At 36.9% G+C, this 17,548-nt stretch overlaps 1 long non-coding RNA gene across 1 annotated transcript in view; it reads left to right on the forward strand.

The window, feature by feature from the left end:
- The window catches only part of LOC128640353 (uncharacterized), a 33,813-nt gene extending 17,711 nt beyond the window's left edge, over positions 1 to 16,102 (forward strand). The window contains exons 3-4 of the long non-coding RNA XR_008399336.1: positions 15,761 to 15,787; positions 16,032 to 16,102. This is a non-coding gene — a long non-coding RNA (uncharacterized LOC128640353). The remainder of the gene's footprint in view (positions 1 to 15,760; positions 15,788 to 16,031) is intronic.
- Positions 16,103 to 17,548: the final 1,446 nt, after the last annotated feature.

Consider the following 17,548-nt stretch of genomic DNA (forward strand, 5'->3'; position numbering starts at 1 on the left):
TCTTATAAAAGGTAAGATTAGGTTTTTAATTAAAGGGACAGTCAACACTATAATTTTTGTTGTTTAAAAAGATAGATAATCCCTTTATTACCCATTCTCCAGTTTTGCATAACCAACACGGTTATATTAATATACGTTTTACCTTTGTGATTAACTTGTATATAAGCATCTTCTGACAGCCCCCTGATTACAAGATATTTAATTTATTATCTATTGACTTTCATTTTAGCCAATTAGTGTAGTGCCTGCCACAATCCACAGGCGTGATCACAATTTTATCTATATGGCTCACATGAACAAGCACTCCCCTGTTGTGAAAAGCAAATAAAAAGCATGTGATAAGAGGCGGCCATCAAGGGCTATGAAATTATCAATTGAGCCTACCTAGGTTTAGCTTTCAACTAAGAATACCAAGAGAACAAAGTAAAATTGGTGATAAAAGTAAATTGGAAAGTTGTTTAAAATGACATGCCCTATTTGAAACATTAAAGTTTTTTTTGGACTTGACTGTCCCTTTAATTTTCACAGTTTTTTTGTTTTTTTTTCATATAAGGTAGTTAGAATTTTTTTGGTAAATTGTGTGGTATTTTAATTTAAGCTAAGTTAGGGGGTTTAGATGTTAGTTTAATACTTAGCGATGTGGATGGCGGTTTAGGGGTTAATAGTTTAGTTAGGTACAGGAGTTGGCGTGGAGGCTCCCAGGGACTGCTCTAAAGGAGAAGGTTAAATCAGTAGCACTCTTATTCTTGCGCTCAGATTGTAAATTGAAAGTAAAAAGTTAGCGCTCTAGTGAAAGCCTCAGGCGCGCTAAATTCTTGAGGTCTCAGAGCACCGCTGCTCTAACTCCCTCTCCTCATAGACTTCTATGGGGCTCTCTACAAAAGTAAATCAAAAGGTGCGGACAGTCCGTTGATAAAATTCAATCCTTTATTGTGTAATAGTTAAAAATACAGGAACACACAGGAGTGACAGAGTAGGTGTATTACCTAAACTGGCTTACGCGTTTCGGCGTTAGCCGTAGTCATAGCCATAGGTGTAGGGCGTAACCCCTGCCTTATATATTACGTGTTAAGACATCATTGGTTAACAGAAATTCAAGTTAAAAGCAAAAAAGAAGAATACACTTACTCATGTATTAGGACCTTTCACAGATACAAATGTTACAAGGCTTATACTCAGGAGCAACTATTGTTACCAAGTACGCATAAATGGATAGAATCAGTTGTACGATATATAGAAAAAAATCATAGTTATAATTATGTGTATATTGGTGTATCCATAATATCTCCACACGTCAACCGTAGGACAATATTGGAAAATGACTGGGGCCCAAATTATAAAGTAAGGTGTATACCAATATATATATAAGCCTCATCACATACTAAACATTGATTCTATGAATAAACATTTAAACAATATCAGTATATGAATAGTGATGTACACACCAAGACACTTCAAAACCATGAGATAGTTAATTAATACAATCAATACATCTTTACTGTTCCTAAGTGATGTAAAACATAGATTAGAACAGAGATGAACAATAGAAACCTGTCAATATTCTATTAATGTTTAGGACTGGATATAGACTTAGCCCCAGGCCTCTTAGTATACTATAAAGCTAATATGAAAATATATGCTAAATATTATATATATCTAGAGGCGACTTAAGCCCAGACTTCATCCCACACAACTTTAACTAAGTGGCACTAGTTATTCGTTCACTCTATATGACTTAAAGTTATTATTATATATATACAAAAACATTAGGGGAGGAATACAATATAGACCTGGTTGTAAACCTAGGTTGTAGTGTATAACATATTAGCTGTTATTCTATTGTATATCTGTGGGTAAACATCATAGTTTACCCACAAAGCATAGGAGCATGGAAACATGAGAGAGATGTACTGGATAAGATTATTCCCAAAAATTAATTAGGTCATATTTAGAATTAATACCTTTGGGGATTCGTGTCTCCAATTTAAAGATCCAGTACATCTCTCTCTTGGCCAAAATCTGTTCTTTATTGCCTCCTCTTTTCGGTGTTACTATCTTCTCAATAATACACCATCTAAGGGAGTCAACACTTTTATTGTGCATGGTAGCAAAATGCTGCACCAAAGGTGTAGCAGCCTTACCTAGTGACAATGTGGACAGATGTTCTCTGATCCTAGAGTTAGCATCTCTCCCAGTGAGTCCTACATATTGTTTGCAGCAAAGAATGCATTCCAAAAGATACACGATGCATTCAGTGGTACAATTGAGACAAGATTTTATATCAAAGCTCTCTCCTGTTACACACGATCTAAAATTAGTGGTGATCAGTGCAAAATCACAGGGCCTGCACTTTATTCGCCCACATCTAAACATACCTAGATGTCTTAACCAAGAAGATTCCGAGTTACTGGTTTGTTTCAACTGTGTGGGTGCTAATCTTGAACCTAAAGTGTGATTTTTGCGGTAGGAGCATTTAATGCCCAATTTGGCCGTGTCTTGTAAACCATCATCCGCCACTAGTAGTGCAAAATGCTTTTTAATTATTGCACAGATTTGGGAATATTGGGAACTATACCCTGTTACAAAGTAAACACCTTCCCTAGCTTCAGATTTACAAGGTACCTTATCTCGGGTAATTAATGTTTGTCTATCAATCAAATCCACCTCCCTTCTGGCTCGCAAGATATCCCTTTTGGGGTATTTCCTTTCCTTAAGTCGATTTACCAAGTCATCTGCAGCTGCTAAGTAATCTATAGGGTTACTGCAATTACTATTAAGCCTAGTAAATTGCCCTTTAGCCACCGCATATCTCACATGTTCTGGGTGGCTACTTGCAGCATGGAGGAGGGTATTCCCAGATATTGGTTTGCGGTATACAGTAGAATCAATAGTGCCATCCTCTTTGCCTATAAGAGTCAAATCCAAAAAATTAATGGACTCTGAATTGTATTCAAATGTAAACCGCAAACCATCACTGTTGTTATTGAGATAGTCTACAAACTCTGGAATTAGATATTGGGGACCACTCCAAATTAACAGCAGGTCATCAATAAAACGTTTGTACATTATGATGTACTTACGGTAAGGATTTCCTCCTCCAAAGATGTGGGTCATTTCCCACCACCCCAGCACTAAATTGGCATAGGATGGTGCGAATTTGGCACCCATGGCCGTACCACACCTTTGGAGGAAGAAATCCCCCTCAAATCGAAAAAAGTTATGCGTAAGCAAAAACATGGCCATCTCCAAAACAAACTTCTGAAATCCTTCGGAATATTTAGTAAAGTGGAATAAGAAAAACTGTAGGGCTTTCAATCCCATGGAATGGGGAATGGAAGAGTACAGTGAGACTGCATCTATAGTAAGCCATATATATTCCCTATTCCAAGTAATGTTTTGAACTAAATTCAATACATGTTTAGTGTCTTGGATATGGGAATGTAATGAAAGTACCAAAGGTTGCAACAAGGCATCTAGCCATTCAGATGCATGTTCTAAAAGTGAGTCAATGCCACTTATTATGGGCCTGCCATGCACATTGGAGAGGGATTTATGAACCTTTGGTAGATGATGGAACCAAGGGGTCTTAGGATGTTCTACTATCAAGTAATCCATAGTCTGGCGATCAATAAAACCTCCTTGGACTCCATCATCCAAAAGGCTAATCAATTCCTTTTTGAAAGTAGGTGTGGGATCACCTGACAATCTATAATATTCATCAACATTATATAACTGTCTATGAGCCTCTGCAATGTACATGACACGGTCCATAACCACGACAGAACCACCTTTGTCTGCCGGACGAATGACCAGAGAATCGTTGTGTTCTAATGATACCAAAGCCTCCCTTTGTGTTTTTGTCAAATTATGTTTTCTACCTGTTCTCTCATTAGAAATGCTGTTTCCTAAAGATACTAGATCTCTCTCAACCCTAGCATGAAAGGTTTCCAGAATCGTACCCCTAGATTGTACTGGGTAAAAAGAGGATTTACTCCTAAATTTTGGTCCACTTTCTACGGTGTCAGAATCGATCCTAGCCTCAGACTCAAGCATTTGTAATGCAACAATGTCAAAGGATTCTGAAAAATTAAAAATATTATCCTGTGAAGGGATTTGATTGGTCTGATGTATAGGGTCACTCTGAGCAGCACCAGAAGTGTGAAAATGTTTCTTAAGAGTAAGATTTCTCACCAATCTATTTACATCTATCATTGTTTGAAATACATTAAAATCTGATGTGGGTGCAAACCCAAGACCTAAGCTTAGTACATATTCCTGTTCACAATTAAGTATTGTACCAGACAGGTTAATCACATTGGTGTTTCTATTTACTTGTATTTGCTTTGGGGACGGCCTCCCCTCAGCTGATACATTTCCCGATTTTGTGACTTGGGTTGAACTGTACCTTCCCCGGTTTTTAAGTGTACCTGGGGAAAAACCTGTTCTAATTCCAATTGTGATGTGTCAGACCTAATAGCTAAATTAGATGGATTCATGTGTGTAACAATAGTATCCTTAGGTCTAACCTGTAGTTCTTGTGTGGGGTTAGCATCTAAATAGTGTGAGGGAGCCACTATCACCTGAGTAATTGGCTCTGTGACATTGGAACCACTGTTGGTATCAGCAGAAACGACAGAAGAATCTACTTGGGTCTTATTATCATCCGAAGAATAGTCAGTATCAGAATCTGAAAAAGTGACTGACTTGCTTCTTCTTCTGTTTTTTCTGCCTTTTTTATTTTTATTGTTATTATTGTTGTTTCTTACTTTGGGCTGATTACGTCTATATTCATTTCTAACCCTCCTGTTCCAAATGTACACAGAGCCTGAATCATAGTCTGTTTTGTCACGCATAAACTTTAAGTGTTTATTTTCCATAATCTGTGATTTTCCTTGTGCCACTATGTGTTGTAAAATTTTGTCATACTTTACAAAGTTTGGTTCAAGACATCTCTTGTTCATCTCTATCTGCAATTCAGCAATTTCTTTCCTTATTTTTAACAAATCCTGTGACCTATATTTTACCAGCATAAACATTAACCTAGAGGAGCATTCAGACAAAGGGGGGTAGTTATCAAGCCGTCTACTTTTCTGGCTTCGCCGGCCCAATACGTCCGCCTAAGCTCGCCTACCTTCGCCGCCGCGGACCTTGAATACGTTCGCCTAAGTTATCAAATAAAGCTGTCAAAAAGCCGCGGGGCGATGAGCAGCGGACTGTGACAGTTATCACTCATCCGATCTCGCTGCCCTTCGGCTTTTTCCCAGCTTTATTGCTAGCCTGTCACTAAGCACTCACACTAAACTACACTGTTCTACCCCCTATACCGGCGCCCCCGGAGCCCCCCGCAACTAAATAAAGTTACTAACCCCTAAACCGCCGCTCCTAGACCCCGCCACAAGTCTTATAAATGTATTAACCCCTAAACCGCCGCTCCTAGACCCCGCCGCAAGTCTTATAAATGTATTAACCCCTAAACCACCGCTCCCGGACACCGCTGCCACCTACAGTATACCTAGTAACCCCTATCCTGCCCCCCCCTATACCGTCGCCCTCTATTATAAAATTATTAACCCCTATCCTGCTGATCCCGCACCTCTCCGCAACTAAATAAATAGTTTAACCCCTAAACCGCCGCTCCATGAACCCGCCGCAACCTATAATAAATTTATTAACCCCTATCCTGCCCCCCACTACGCCGCCGCCACTGTAATAAAATTATTAACCCCTAAACCTAAGTCTAACCCTAACCCTAACGCCCCCTAACTTAAATATTAATTAAATACATCTAAATAAATTAACTCTTATTAACTAAATGAATCCTATTTAAAACTAAATACTTACTTGTAAAATAAACCCTAATATAGCTACAATATAACTAATAATTATATTCTAGCTATCTTAGGATTTATATTTATTTTACAGGTACCTTTCAATTTATTTTAACCAGGTACAATAGCTATTAAATAGTTATTAACTATTTAATAGCTTACCTAGCTAAAATAAAGAGAAATGTACCTGTGAAATAAATCCTAACCTAAGTTACAATTACACCTAACACTACACTATACTTTAATAAATTATTCCTATTTAAAAATAAATACTTACCTGTAAAATAAACCCTAAGATAGCTACAATGTAATTAATAATTATATTATAGCTATCTTAGGATTTATATTTATTTTACAGGTAACTTTGTATTTATTTTAGCTAGTTAGAATAGTTATTAAATAGTTATTAACTATTTAATAACTACCTAGCTAAAAGAAATACAAAATTACCTGTAAAATAAATCCTAACTTAAGTTACAATTAAACCTAATACTACACTATCATTACATTAACTAAATAAATTAACTACAAATAACTACAATGAAATACAATTACATAAACTAACTAAAGTACAAAAAATAAAAAAAGCTAAGTTACAAAAAATAAAAAAATAAGTTACAAACATGTTAAAAATATTACAACAATTTTAAGCTACTTACACCTAATCTAAGCCCCCTAATAAAATAACAAACCCCCCCAAAATAAAAAAAATCCCTACCCTATTCTAAATTACATAAATTTCAAAGCTCTTTTACCTTACCAGCCCTTAAAAGGGCCATTTGTGGGGGCATGCCCCAAAAAGTTCAGCTCTTTTGCCTGTAAAAGAAAAATACAACCCCCCCCCAACATTAAAACCCACCACCCACATACCCCTAATCTAACCCAAACCCCCCTTACAAAAACCTAACACTAATCCCCTGAAGATCATCCTACCTTGAGTCGTCTTCACTCAGCCGAGCCACCGATGGAACTGAAGAGGACATCCGGAGCGGAAGAAGTTAATCCTCCAAGCGGCGCTGAAGAAATCTTCCATCCGATGAAGTCATCATCCAGGCGGCGCTGAAGAAGTCTTCGATCCGGCCGATGTCATCTTCAAAGAGGCGCTGAAGAGGTCTTCTATCCGGGCGAAGTCATCTTCCAAGCCGGGTCTTGAATCTTCCTTCCGCCGACGCGGAACCACCTTCTTCACCGACGGACTACGACGAATGACGGCTCCTTTAAGGGACGTCATCCAAGATGGCGTCCCCTCAATTCCGATTGGCTGATAGGATTCTATCAGCCAATCGGAATTAAGGTAGGAAAAATCTGATTGGCTGATGGAATCAGCCAATCAGATTGAGCTCGCATTCTATTGGCTGTTCCGATCAGCCAATAGAATGCGAGCTCAATCTGATTGGCTGATTGGATCAGCCAATCGGATTGAACTTGAATCTGATTGGCTGATTCCATCAGCCAATCAGATTTTCCTACCTTAATTCCGATTGGCAATCCTATCAACCAATCGGAATTGAGGGGACGCCATCTTGGATGACGTCCCTTAAAGGAGCCGTCATTCGTCGTAGTCCGTCGGTGAAGAAGGTGGTTCCGCGTCGGCGGAAGGAAGATTCAAGACCCGGCTTGGAAGATGACTTCGCCCGGATAGAAGACCTCTTCAGCGCCTCTTTGAAGATGACATCGGCCGGATCGAAGACTTCTTCAGCGCCGCCTGGATGATGACTTCATCGGATGGAAGATTTCTTCAGCGCCGCTTGGAGGATTAACTTCTTCCGCTCCGGATGTCCTCTTCAGTTCCATCGGTGGCTCGGCTGAGTGAAGACGACTCAAGGTAGGATGATCTTCAGGGGATTAGTGTTAGGTTTTTGTAAGGGGGGTTTGGGTTAGATTAGGGGGTATGTGGGTGGTGGGTTTTAATGTTGGGGGGGGGTTGTATTTTTCTTTTACAGGCAAAAGAGCTGAACTTTTTGGGGCATGCCCCCACAAATGGCCCTTTTAAGGGCTGGTAAGGTAAAAGAGCTTTGAAATTTATGTAATTTAGAATAGGGTAGGGATTTTTTTTTATTTTGGGGGGGTTTGTTATTTTATTAGGGGGCTTAGATTAGGTGTAAGTAGCTTAAAATTGTTGTAATATTTTTAACATGTTTGTAACTTATTTTTTTATTTTTTGTAACTTAGCTTTTTTTATTTTTTGTACTTTAGTTAGTTTATGTAATTGTATTTCATTGTAGTTAAGTATTTAGTTTTAAATAGGAATAATTTATTTAATGATAGTGTAGTGTTAGGTGTAATTGTAACTTAGGTTAGGATTTATTTCACAGGTACATTTCTCTTTATTTTAGCTAGGTAAGCTATTAAATAGTTAATAACTATTTAATAGTTATTGTACATGGTTAAAATAAATTGAAAGGTACCTGTAAAATAAATATAAATCCTAAGATAGCTATAATATAATTATTATTTATATTGTAGCTATATTAGGGTTTATTTTAAAGGTAAGTATTTAGTTTTAAATAGGATTCATTTAGTTAATAAGAGTTAATTTATTTAGATTTATTTAATTAATATTTAAGTTAGGGGGTGTTAGGGTTAGGGTTAGACTTAGGTTTAGGGGTTAATAATTTTATTACAGTGGCGGCGGCGTAGTGGGGGGCAGGATAGGGGTTAATAAATTTATTATAGGTGGCGACGGTGTAGGGGGGGCAGATTAGGGGTTAATACATTTAATATAGGTTGCGGCGGGTTCAGGGAGCGGCGGTTTAGGGGTTAATACATTTATTATAGTTGCGGTGGGCTCCGGGAGCGGCGGTTTAGGGGGTAATAACTTTATTTAGTTGCGGCGGTGTAGGGGGGGTCAGATTAGCGGTGTTTAGACTCGGGGTACATGTTAGGGTGTTAGGTGTAGACAGCTCCCATAGGAATCAATGGGATGTCTGTCAGCAGCGAACTTGTACTTTCGCTATGGTCAGACTCCCATTGATTCCTATGGGATCCGCCGCCTCCAGGGGTGGCGGATTGAAAACCAGGTACGCTGGGCCGGAAAAGTGCCGAGCGTACCTGCTAGTTTTTTGATAGCTAGCAAAAGTAGTGAGAATGTGCCGCACTTGTGTGCGGAACATCTGGAGTGACGTAAGAATCGATCTGTGTCGGACTGAGTCCGGCGGATCGAAGCTTACGTCACAAAATTCTACTTTTGCCGGTCTCGAGCCTTTGATAACTAAGGCGAATCAGCCTCGCCACAAATACGCTGCGGAATTCCAGCGTATTTGAGGTTGACGGCTTGATAACTACCCCCCCACAATATCATTCCATGTATTGATAAAGTCCGTGTCATTTAAGTCTATATCAAAAGTTGGAAATTTATAGACTCGTAACCCTCTGGGTATCATTTTAGCCTTCATATAACTCTCAAAAGTCCAGATGTCCCACTGTGCTTTCAGCTCTTTCAGCAATAGACCCTCCATTTGATCAAATAGAGTTCCTAAAGTAAGGGCACCTTTATCTTCTGAGAATATAAGGTCACAGTCCGAAGTATCCTTGTAACGCACTGTGTCTGGTCTTAATGCAAAAAACTGTGGTATAACCTGTTGTGTTCCTTCCATGTTGAGCAGATAATAAGCCAAAGATAGACCCCTATGATACCACCAGTAGTATCAAATATGAAAATGTTAAAGTGAAGAAGTGGGGCTATCCCTGATGACCTATCGATTGCCTTCTGAGTAGGTCAAACATCTAATGCAATGTTCGTCAAATAAAGCTTTTCCGCATCATAACACAAGTCACTGTTGGGCACACAAGCCGTACAAGAGAAGGGTCTGGAGGCCAGCCTGGTTTGGATACGAGGTGAGCGTGCTTACATTTATATATGAACTTTGCTTTGCGGGTTTACATTGGCTTGTCACCGAGGGGGATTGAACGCTAACAGAGAGATCGTTTCTACATATTTGTCAGGATTGTGTGCCCAACAGTGACTTCTGTTATGATGCGGAAAAGCTTTATTTGACGAACATTGCATTAGATGTTTGACCTACTCAGAAGGCAATCGATAGGTCATCAGGGATAGCCCCACTTCTTCACTTTAACGCTCTCTACAAAACCCTGATCTGGCATTCGCTCTAGCACTATCCCAAAGGTATGCTATGCCAAAGTGCTCTAAAGCTGAAAGTGTCTTAAGAAATAGTTGAAATAGCATTGCTCTTCACTCAGAAGAAAATGTTATTTTATTTTTAACATGCACAGGTATATCTATATTTATTCTTTAAATGTCAGTATAGACAGACACTGACTGAAAACAATGCGTTTAGTTAGTACTTCTGATTGATGCAGAGCACTCTAACCCTAGATTAATAAATCATTTATTGATTAATATTTATCAAATATTGGGCATCAGAGACACCCTTAGCATTTGCAGGGCCCTGGGTAAAACAAATTTGTTGAGCCCCACAGTCCAGCGCTCTTATTCCCCTTCCCCTGGATGCCCTGCCCCCTTAAAGGCCCACTCTTGCCCCAGCATTCATTGTTACATATGTAAAGAATAACAGTACATATTACATCTTCTGATACTATAAACACTTCTTCATAAACAAAATACAGGATATACATTGCACCTTCTCATACCCTCACCCCTCAAAGTGCGGTGCCCCCCAAAGAGCGGGCCCTGGGCGGTTGCTCAAAGTGCAGGCCTCTTGGGCACTTATAGGCATATTAGTGTGGTGCCATTGGGTTAATTCAATTTTAAGATTTATATTTATATCTATCAATTGATTAATGAAAAAAATAAGAATAAAAATATTAGTGGATAATAAAACTATTTTAATTTTTTCTATTAAAAATTAAAATAAAAAGTGGTGTTAAAATATATCTGTGTGTATATTTATATGTGTGTTTGTATGCACTTACATATATACACATACATAGATACACATACATAGATACACACACACACACACACACACACACACAGTTTCCTATGAAAGGTACATCACCGCTTATCTGGACAGCAAGGGTCAGCCACTTTTTTATAACATTGTGCCCTGCGGGTGATTGGAGAGACTAGTGAAGCGAAATTACCATTTTCCTGCACCTGATGATCTTTTAAATATTGGCCCTAAGTCATTTGCTATTTCTGATTGGTAAAAAAATGGGAATAAGGAATACAGACACATTAAAAGAGGGGAGACAGTATATATATATATAAAAAAAATCTAGTTTTATTCTAACAAACAGCAAATCAATTATAAAGGATGACATTATGGTTGGAACCCCGCCGCCACCTACATTATATGTATTACCCCCTAATCTGATCCCCCTACACCGTCACCACCTACATTAAATGTATTACCCCCTAATCTGACCCCCCTACATCGATGCCACCTATATTAAATATATTACCCCCTAATCTGATCCCACCTACATTAAATGTATGAGAGCTACTGACATTCTATTGGCTGATTTGAATAGCCAAAAGAATGTCAGTAGCTCTTATTCTATTGGCTATTCAAATCAGCCAATAGAATTACAGTAGCTCTCATCCGATTGGCTGATTTGAATTTGATGGCTCAAATCAGCCAATAGGAATTCAAGGGACTCCATTTTTAATCGCGTACCTTGAATTCCTATTCAGTGTACGGCAGAGATCATATGAAGAGGATCCTTCACGCTCCATGGCTCCGCGGTCTTCAGTTCCAGCGTCGCCGATCTTCAGTTCCAGCATCGCCGGTCTTCAGTTCAAGAGTGGACGGTCTTCAGCTCCTCGGTCATCGGTCTTCAACTCCTCCGCGCTGGCTGGTTCCTGGCAGAAGAAGAGGTCGCCGCTTGGAAGAAGACTTCACCGCCTGGAACAGGACCTTCTCCGCCGGTCTTCAGGACAGGTAAGGAGCACTTGGGTGTTAGACTTAGGGTTTTTTAAGGAGGGATCGGGTGGGTTTTAGAGTAGGGGTGTGTGGGTGGTGGGTTGTAATAGGGGGGGGTTGTTCTTTTTTTTTACAGGTAAAAGAGCTTATTACTTTGGGGCAATGCCCCACAAAAGGCCCTTTTAAGGGCTGGTAATAGAGCTGATTACTTTTGTAATTTAGTTTAGAGTAGGGAAATTTTATTATTTTGGGGGGCTTTTTTATTTTATTAGGGGGCTTAGATTAGGTGTAATTAGATTAAAATTCTTGCAATATTTTTTAATTTTTTGTAATTTAGTGTTTGTTTGTTTTTGTAATATAGTTTAGTTTATTTATTTGTATTTTAGTTCAGATAATTGTAGTTTATTTATTCATTTATTGATAGTGTAGTGTTAGGTGTAATGGTAATTTAGGATTTATTTTACAGGTAATTTTGTAATTATTTTAACTAGGTAGTTATTAAGTAGTTATTAACTATTTAATAGCTATTGTACCTAGTTAAAATAAATACAAAGTTACCTGTAAAATAAATATAAACCCTAAAATAGATACAATGTAATTATTAATTATATTGTAGCTATCTTAGGGTTTATTTTATAGGTAAGTATTTAGTTTTAAATAGGAATAATTTATTTAATAATATTAATATTATTTAGATTTATTTAAATAATAATAAAGTTAGGGGGTGTTAGGGTTAGACTTAGGTTTAGGGGGTAATATAGTTAATATAGGTGGCGGCAGTGTAGGGGGCTCAGATTAGGGGGTAATATATTTAATATAGGTGGTGGCGGTGTAGGGGGGTCAGATTAGGGGTAATACATTTAATGTAGGGTGAGCGGCGGGGTCCGGGAGTGGCGGATTAGGGGTTAATACTAGGATAGGTTTATTGCGGTGTGGGCTATGGCGGTTTAGGGGTTAATAATTAGGCTTATTGTGTTGTGGGGGATTGTCGGTCTAGGGGTTAATACATTTATTGTTAGGAGTGAGAGGGGGGATTGCGGATAGAGGGGTATACGTTTTGGGCTATTTTTGGGAGGCGTGTTAGACAGTTATGGGATATTTTATACTTTAGTTAGTTTTTTTAGGCAGCTGCAGTTTCTAAAGTGCCGTAAGTCACTGGCGACTCCAGAAATTTGTACTTATGCTTATTTCTGGACATCACTAGTTTGTCCGACTTACGGCACTTTAGCAACTTTCGGCACAGTATATGTGATAGCCCGATGTGCAAGGTGAAACTACGGGCAGCGCAGGTTTCCACGCTTGCGCCGAAACCTGCGCCGTATATCGGATCGCGCCCCAGGTTAGTTAATAATTCTTACATATTCTGTAACAATATACAAAAAATTGTTTTTCTAGTTTATAGCTAAGGACTGACTAGGATATTGTGTATGTGATGAAGCTTGTTCATCATCAGTATATACATACATATAATCTTTATAAAGCACAGTGTACTCATTACCAGTATATAGATATCCGGATCATTAATGTCATATTAAAATTACATTTTAAATAAATCACTACCATTATACATTATTATATTATCAGTTTATAAAGAACAGATGAGCCAGAGGTAAGCAGCAGTGATGTCACAGTACCACTATGACATCACACACAAAGATTCCCTATATACAGCTAGTCAGAGCAGTAATTTTCTGTGGGAGTATAGAGAGCAAGTGGAGAGCAGTAAAAATGAGTTTCTTACTGAAGTTCTACATATTTTTTGTTCTGTGGCGAACAGTGGCCTGCAGCGATGTGAGCACCCAGCAAGGTAACAAATCTCTACCTATCTTTCCTCAGTAATTGATTTGGATTTCAAATAATGGTTCCTTCCTATAGGACATTAAATACTACATATTTAGTTCTGGAGTAAGGGAGAATACAAATCATGGAGTATTTTGAAACAATAGAAAGAGGGTGTGGAGCAGTAGGGGGACAGGAGAACCTATTAAACATTCAAAATGAATTGTAGCATATTTGGTTTAGAATTATGTGAAGTGATAAAAGGTGGTAGTGAAACAATATTAGGGACAAGGGGGCTATAGAGACACAGGAATAGATTCATTAATTATCACTGAGTCTGTGAGGTGACTGATAATGCTTAGAACCTGCCATATGCTGTATGTTCTTAGTAAAGACAGTACACTAGGCTTGTTAAAGGGACACTGTACCCAATTTTTTTCTTTTGTGATTCAGATACAACATGCCATTTTAAGCAACTTTCTAATTTACTCCTATTATCAATTTTTCTTCGTTCTCTTGCCATCTTTATATGAAAAAGAAGGCATGTAAGCTTTTTTCTAGGTTCAGAACTCTGGACAGCAGTTTTTGATTGGTGGATGCATTTATCCACCAATCAGCAAGGACAACATAGGTTGTTCACCAAAAATGGACCGCCATCTAAACTTACATTCTTGCATTTCAAATAAAGATACCAAGAGAATAAAGAACATTTGGAAATAGGAGTAAATTAGAAAGTTGCTTAAAATTGCATGCTCTATCTGAAGCACAAAAGAAAATATTTGGGTACAGTGTCCCTTTAAACATAAAATAATGATAACTGCTGACTTGCTTTACTAAAACTCTTATGAAAGAGAGCATCTTAAATAGAAAATGCACATGAGAAGTTGCTCTCACTTAACTGAAAACGAAGTATAAAAACATGCTATATTTTCACTTAAAAATTAGGAGTAAAAAAAAAAAACTTCAAATTTAATTTGCAAATAATACATCAATATCAGTTGTACATTTAATTCTACTATTTTATGGCTCATTGGTGCTAATACTGATTGCTGATAGATACTTCCAGCATTTTGTTTTCTTTTGGCAACAGCTACTTCCTGCATATTTAAATGTACCACTGATCTGCTTCTATTGTTGGCATAATTTACATAAAAGTGGAAATAAAAATTGTAAATGTTTGTCTTTATTTGTTTCAAATTGTTATTAGAGTTGTCATAGTTATTAGAGTGTAAATACTAGATAATCAAGTGGTAATGATGTCACAGTAACACAATGACATCACACACAATGATTCCCTAACTATAGCCAGTTAGAGCAGGAGTTTAGACAGTGAGTGGAGAGCAGCACAATGAGTTGCTTATTGAAATTATATATCTTTTTTATTTTGTGTCATATTGTGACATGCACCGATGTGAGCACCCAGCAAGGTAATGATATTGTACATATCCTTCCTCACTAATAACTTTTCTTAATTATAATCTCTTACTATTGGAAGTTATGTGCAACTTCTTTGGTAATGGAGGGAAGGGATAATATGCATTCTAGAGCAAGTGGAGAGAATAATATACAGTATAAATACAGATATCATACTTCTTTAAAACACTTTTTAGAAACTATTTCAATACTTAGCGTATATTTTACTTCTAATATGTGTTTATGTGTGTATATATATATATATACATATATATATATATATATATATATATATACATGTAATACTTTCTTTTAATATGTCTTACATGTGTTTTAGCCCTAACACTTCAAGTCTCCAATTGCGCTAAAGCTGTTATGTGTTACATTTAAGCACAACAAATAATTAACAACTTGTAATTTGAGTGATGTTTAGCGTTGCTGCACTATCTATTGAAAGTATAGGGCAAGCTAAAGAGATGTCGGCTGAGCTAAACATTTTCTGGTAAACCTGTTTTACTATTTACTTGTAATACCAGGCTGTGCTGTTTTATGCTAAGCATGGGCACACACTTGTTATCTGGGCTACTATGTCTCCAGTAGAAATATTTGCCATACTGGTCTGGTAGTGATCACTCTCAAGATAGCAGATTTACATGAACAACTGTAGTATCAATCCGGTAAAAAATAAAATAATATAGTTCATGTTTTGTTGATAATGACTATGCAGTCTTTGTTGTAGAAAACAATATCACATAGCAATCTTAAAGGAATGACTTATAAATGTTTAAGAATGTCTTATAGGTAGAAATGTTTACTGTCATTTATATTTATATACTTTATATATACCTATATATATATATATATCTCACTATTTATTTTCATTTGTTTTTACAGGGGTACTTTTAAAGCTGTCCATCATATGTAAGTACTTTTTTTAACTTTTTATATTAGGCATACATTTATACAGTAGTTTCTCATATATTATTTCTAGGTCCTCAGTCAAACTAAGCATTTTTATGTCATTCAAGCATTTTATTTTACTTTAAAGTTTCTGAAATATTTGAATACAGTTACAATGCCAGTAAAATAGATAGTATCACCAAAATGTCTGCTGTAAAACTGTACATTGTAACTAATAATCTTATTTCTTGATGTTTATCTACAGTAAAAATTGACAGGGCAGTGATCTGTATATCTGGAATCTCTTTGCTTTTGCTACTTGGAGTTGGAGTATGGATGGTTAAAAAGTGCATAAGGTAAGTGACCACGAGTTCCTCCAATCATAAATCAATCTACAAACATTTCTATATTGGTGATCTCACTTATTTATGGTTAGGCATAGTGTTTTTTTTTATATTAATCTTGTTTTTGTATTTTTCAGCAAATCGAGACAGAAAATAGAAGATGAAGAAAATCCTGATCAGAAAAGTAAGACTAATTAAAGAATATGTATGTAGATAGACTAGAAAAATGCAAAATATAAAGAATCAGGCAATGGCCAGAAAAGGGTTAAAATGAAGAACAATAGACTGATAATAAGGCAAAGGGGGAAAAAAGTAGAATAATATAGTATAGTGCATTTATTGATTGGTAACTCTTTTATTTGTCATTTTTTTAATATAGTACAAGAAAAGGAGAACACACTGAAAAATGATTCATCAGAAGAATCATCAGTAGACAGTGAATCCTGGGATGTGATACAAGTTCTTAAAAAGGAGATGAAACCAGGTAAAAGAAAAAGGGAGATATAGGGATAAGGGGATAGTGAAAGACAATGTAAAATATAAAGTATAAGTAATGTAGCTTTGTTAGTTCTTCAAAGCAGAAAAATGGGTTATAATGATTTATATTGAGAAATGTAAATATATAAAGAGATAAAAAGAATGAGCAAAGTGAATATAGTATAAGTGATTAAAGGATGATTGTGTTTCCCCCAACTAAAATAGAAACATCTATTCAAATTTCGCGTTTGAAGAGCAAGGTGGATGAAGGTTTCAGAATGGTGGCTGAGGAGAATGCAGAAGTCGAACCAAAGAAAAAAAAGGTAAGATAAAAAAGGAAATAAAAAAACAAGAGGATGCACAAGTTTAAATACAAAAGGTAGCTAATTAGGGAGAAGCAAAGAAAGGGTTAAATAGGATAGATGAGAAAAAGCAAAGCTGTATAAGCTAAATAAGGGAAAGTGAGAATATAAACACATAGGGAGAGACCATGAAAACAAAAGAGAAAGAATATAGGTAAAGAAAGATGAAAAAAAGAGGGAAGCTAGGTAAGAAAATGGGGAATGAAATGGATTCTACATTAAAATGACATTACTGTCTCCATGTATAAACCATATAGTACAGAGATTGGAATAAGAGGGTCCATTGAGTTTTAATTATTATTCTTTAATACTTGTTTTATTTTCATATAGCGATTCTGGAAAAGTCTATTTTCAAAGAAGAGGCGCGTTCCAAAAGTTGCAAAGAGAAAGATCTGCAAACTGAGTATCGCTTGTTTCTGTGGTGGGAAATCACTCAAGGAGGTGGACGTTGAGTCTGATGACTGAGTAGAGAAAAAACATCATCTGATCAGGAAAATAACCAAAAATAACATCATTGGATAATATCAAACAATAAACATAATTTGATAAATCTAAAAGTGGAAGTCTTGGTGTAATATATTAGTAAATTCCCCTCCTGT

This window comes from Bombina bombina, chromosome 1, assembly GCF_027579735.1.
Source record: "Bombina bombina isolate aBomBom1 chromosome 1, aBomBom1.pri, whole genome shotgun sequence".
Lineage (NCBI taxonomy): Eukaryota > Metazoa > Chordata > Amphibia > Anura > Bombinatoridae > Bombina > Bombina bombina.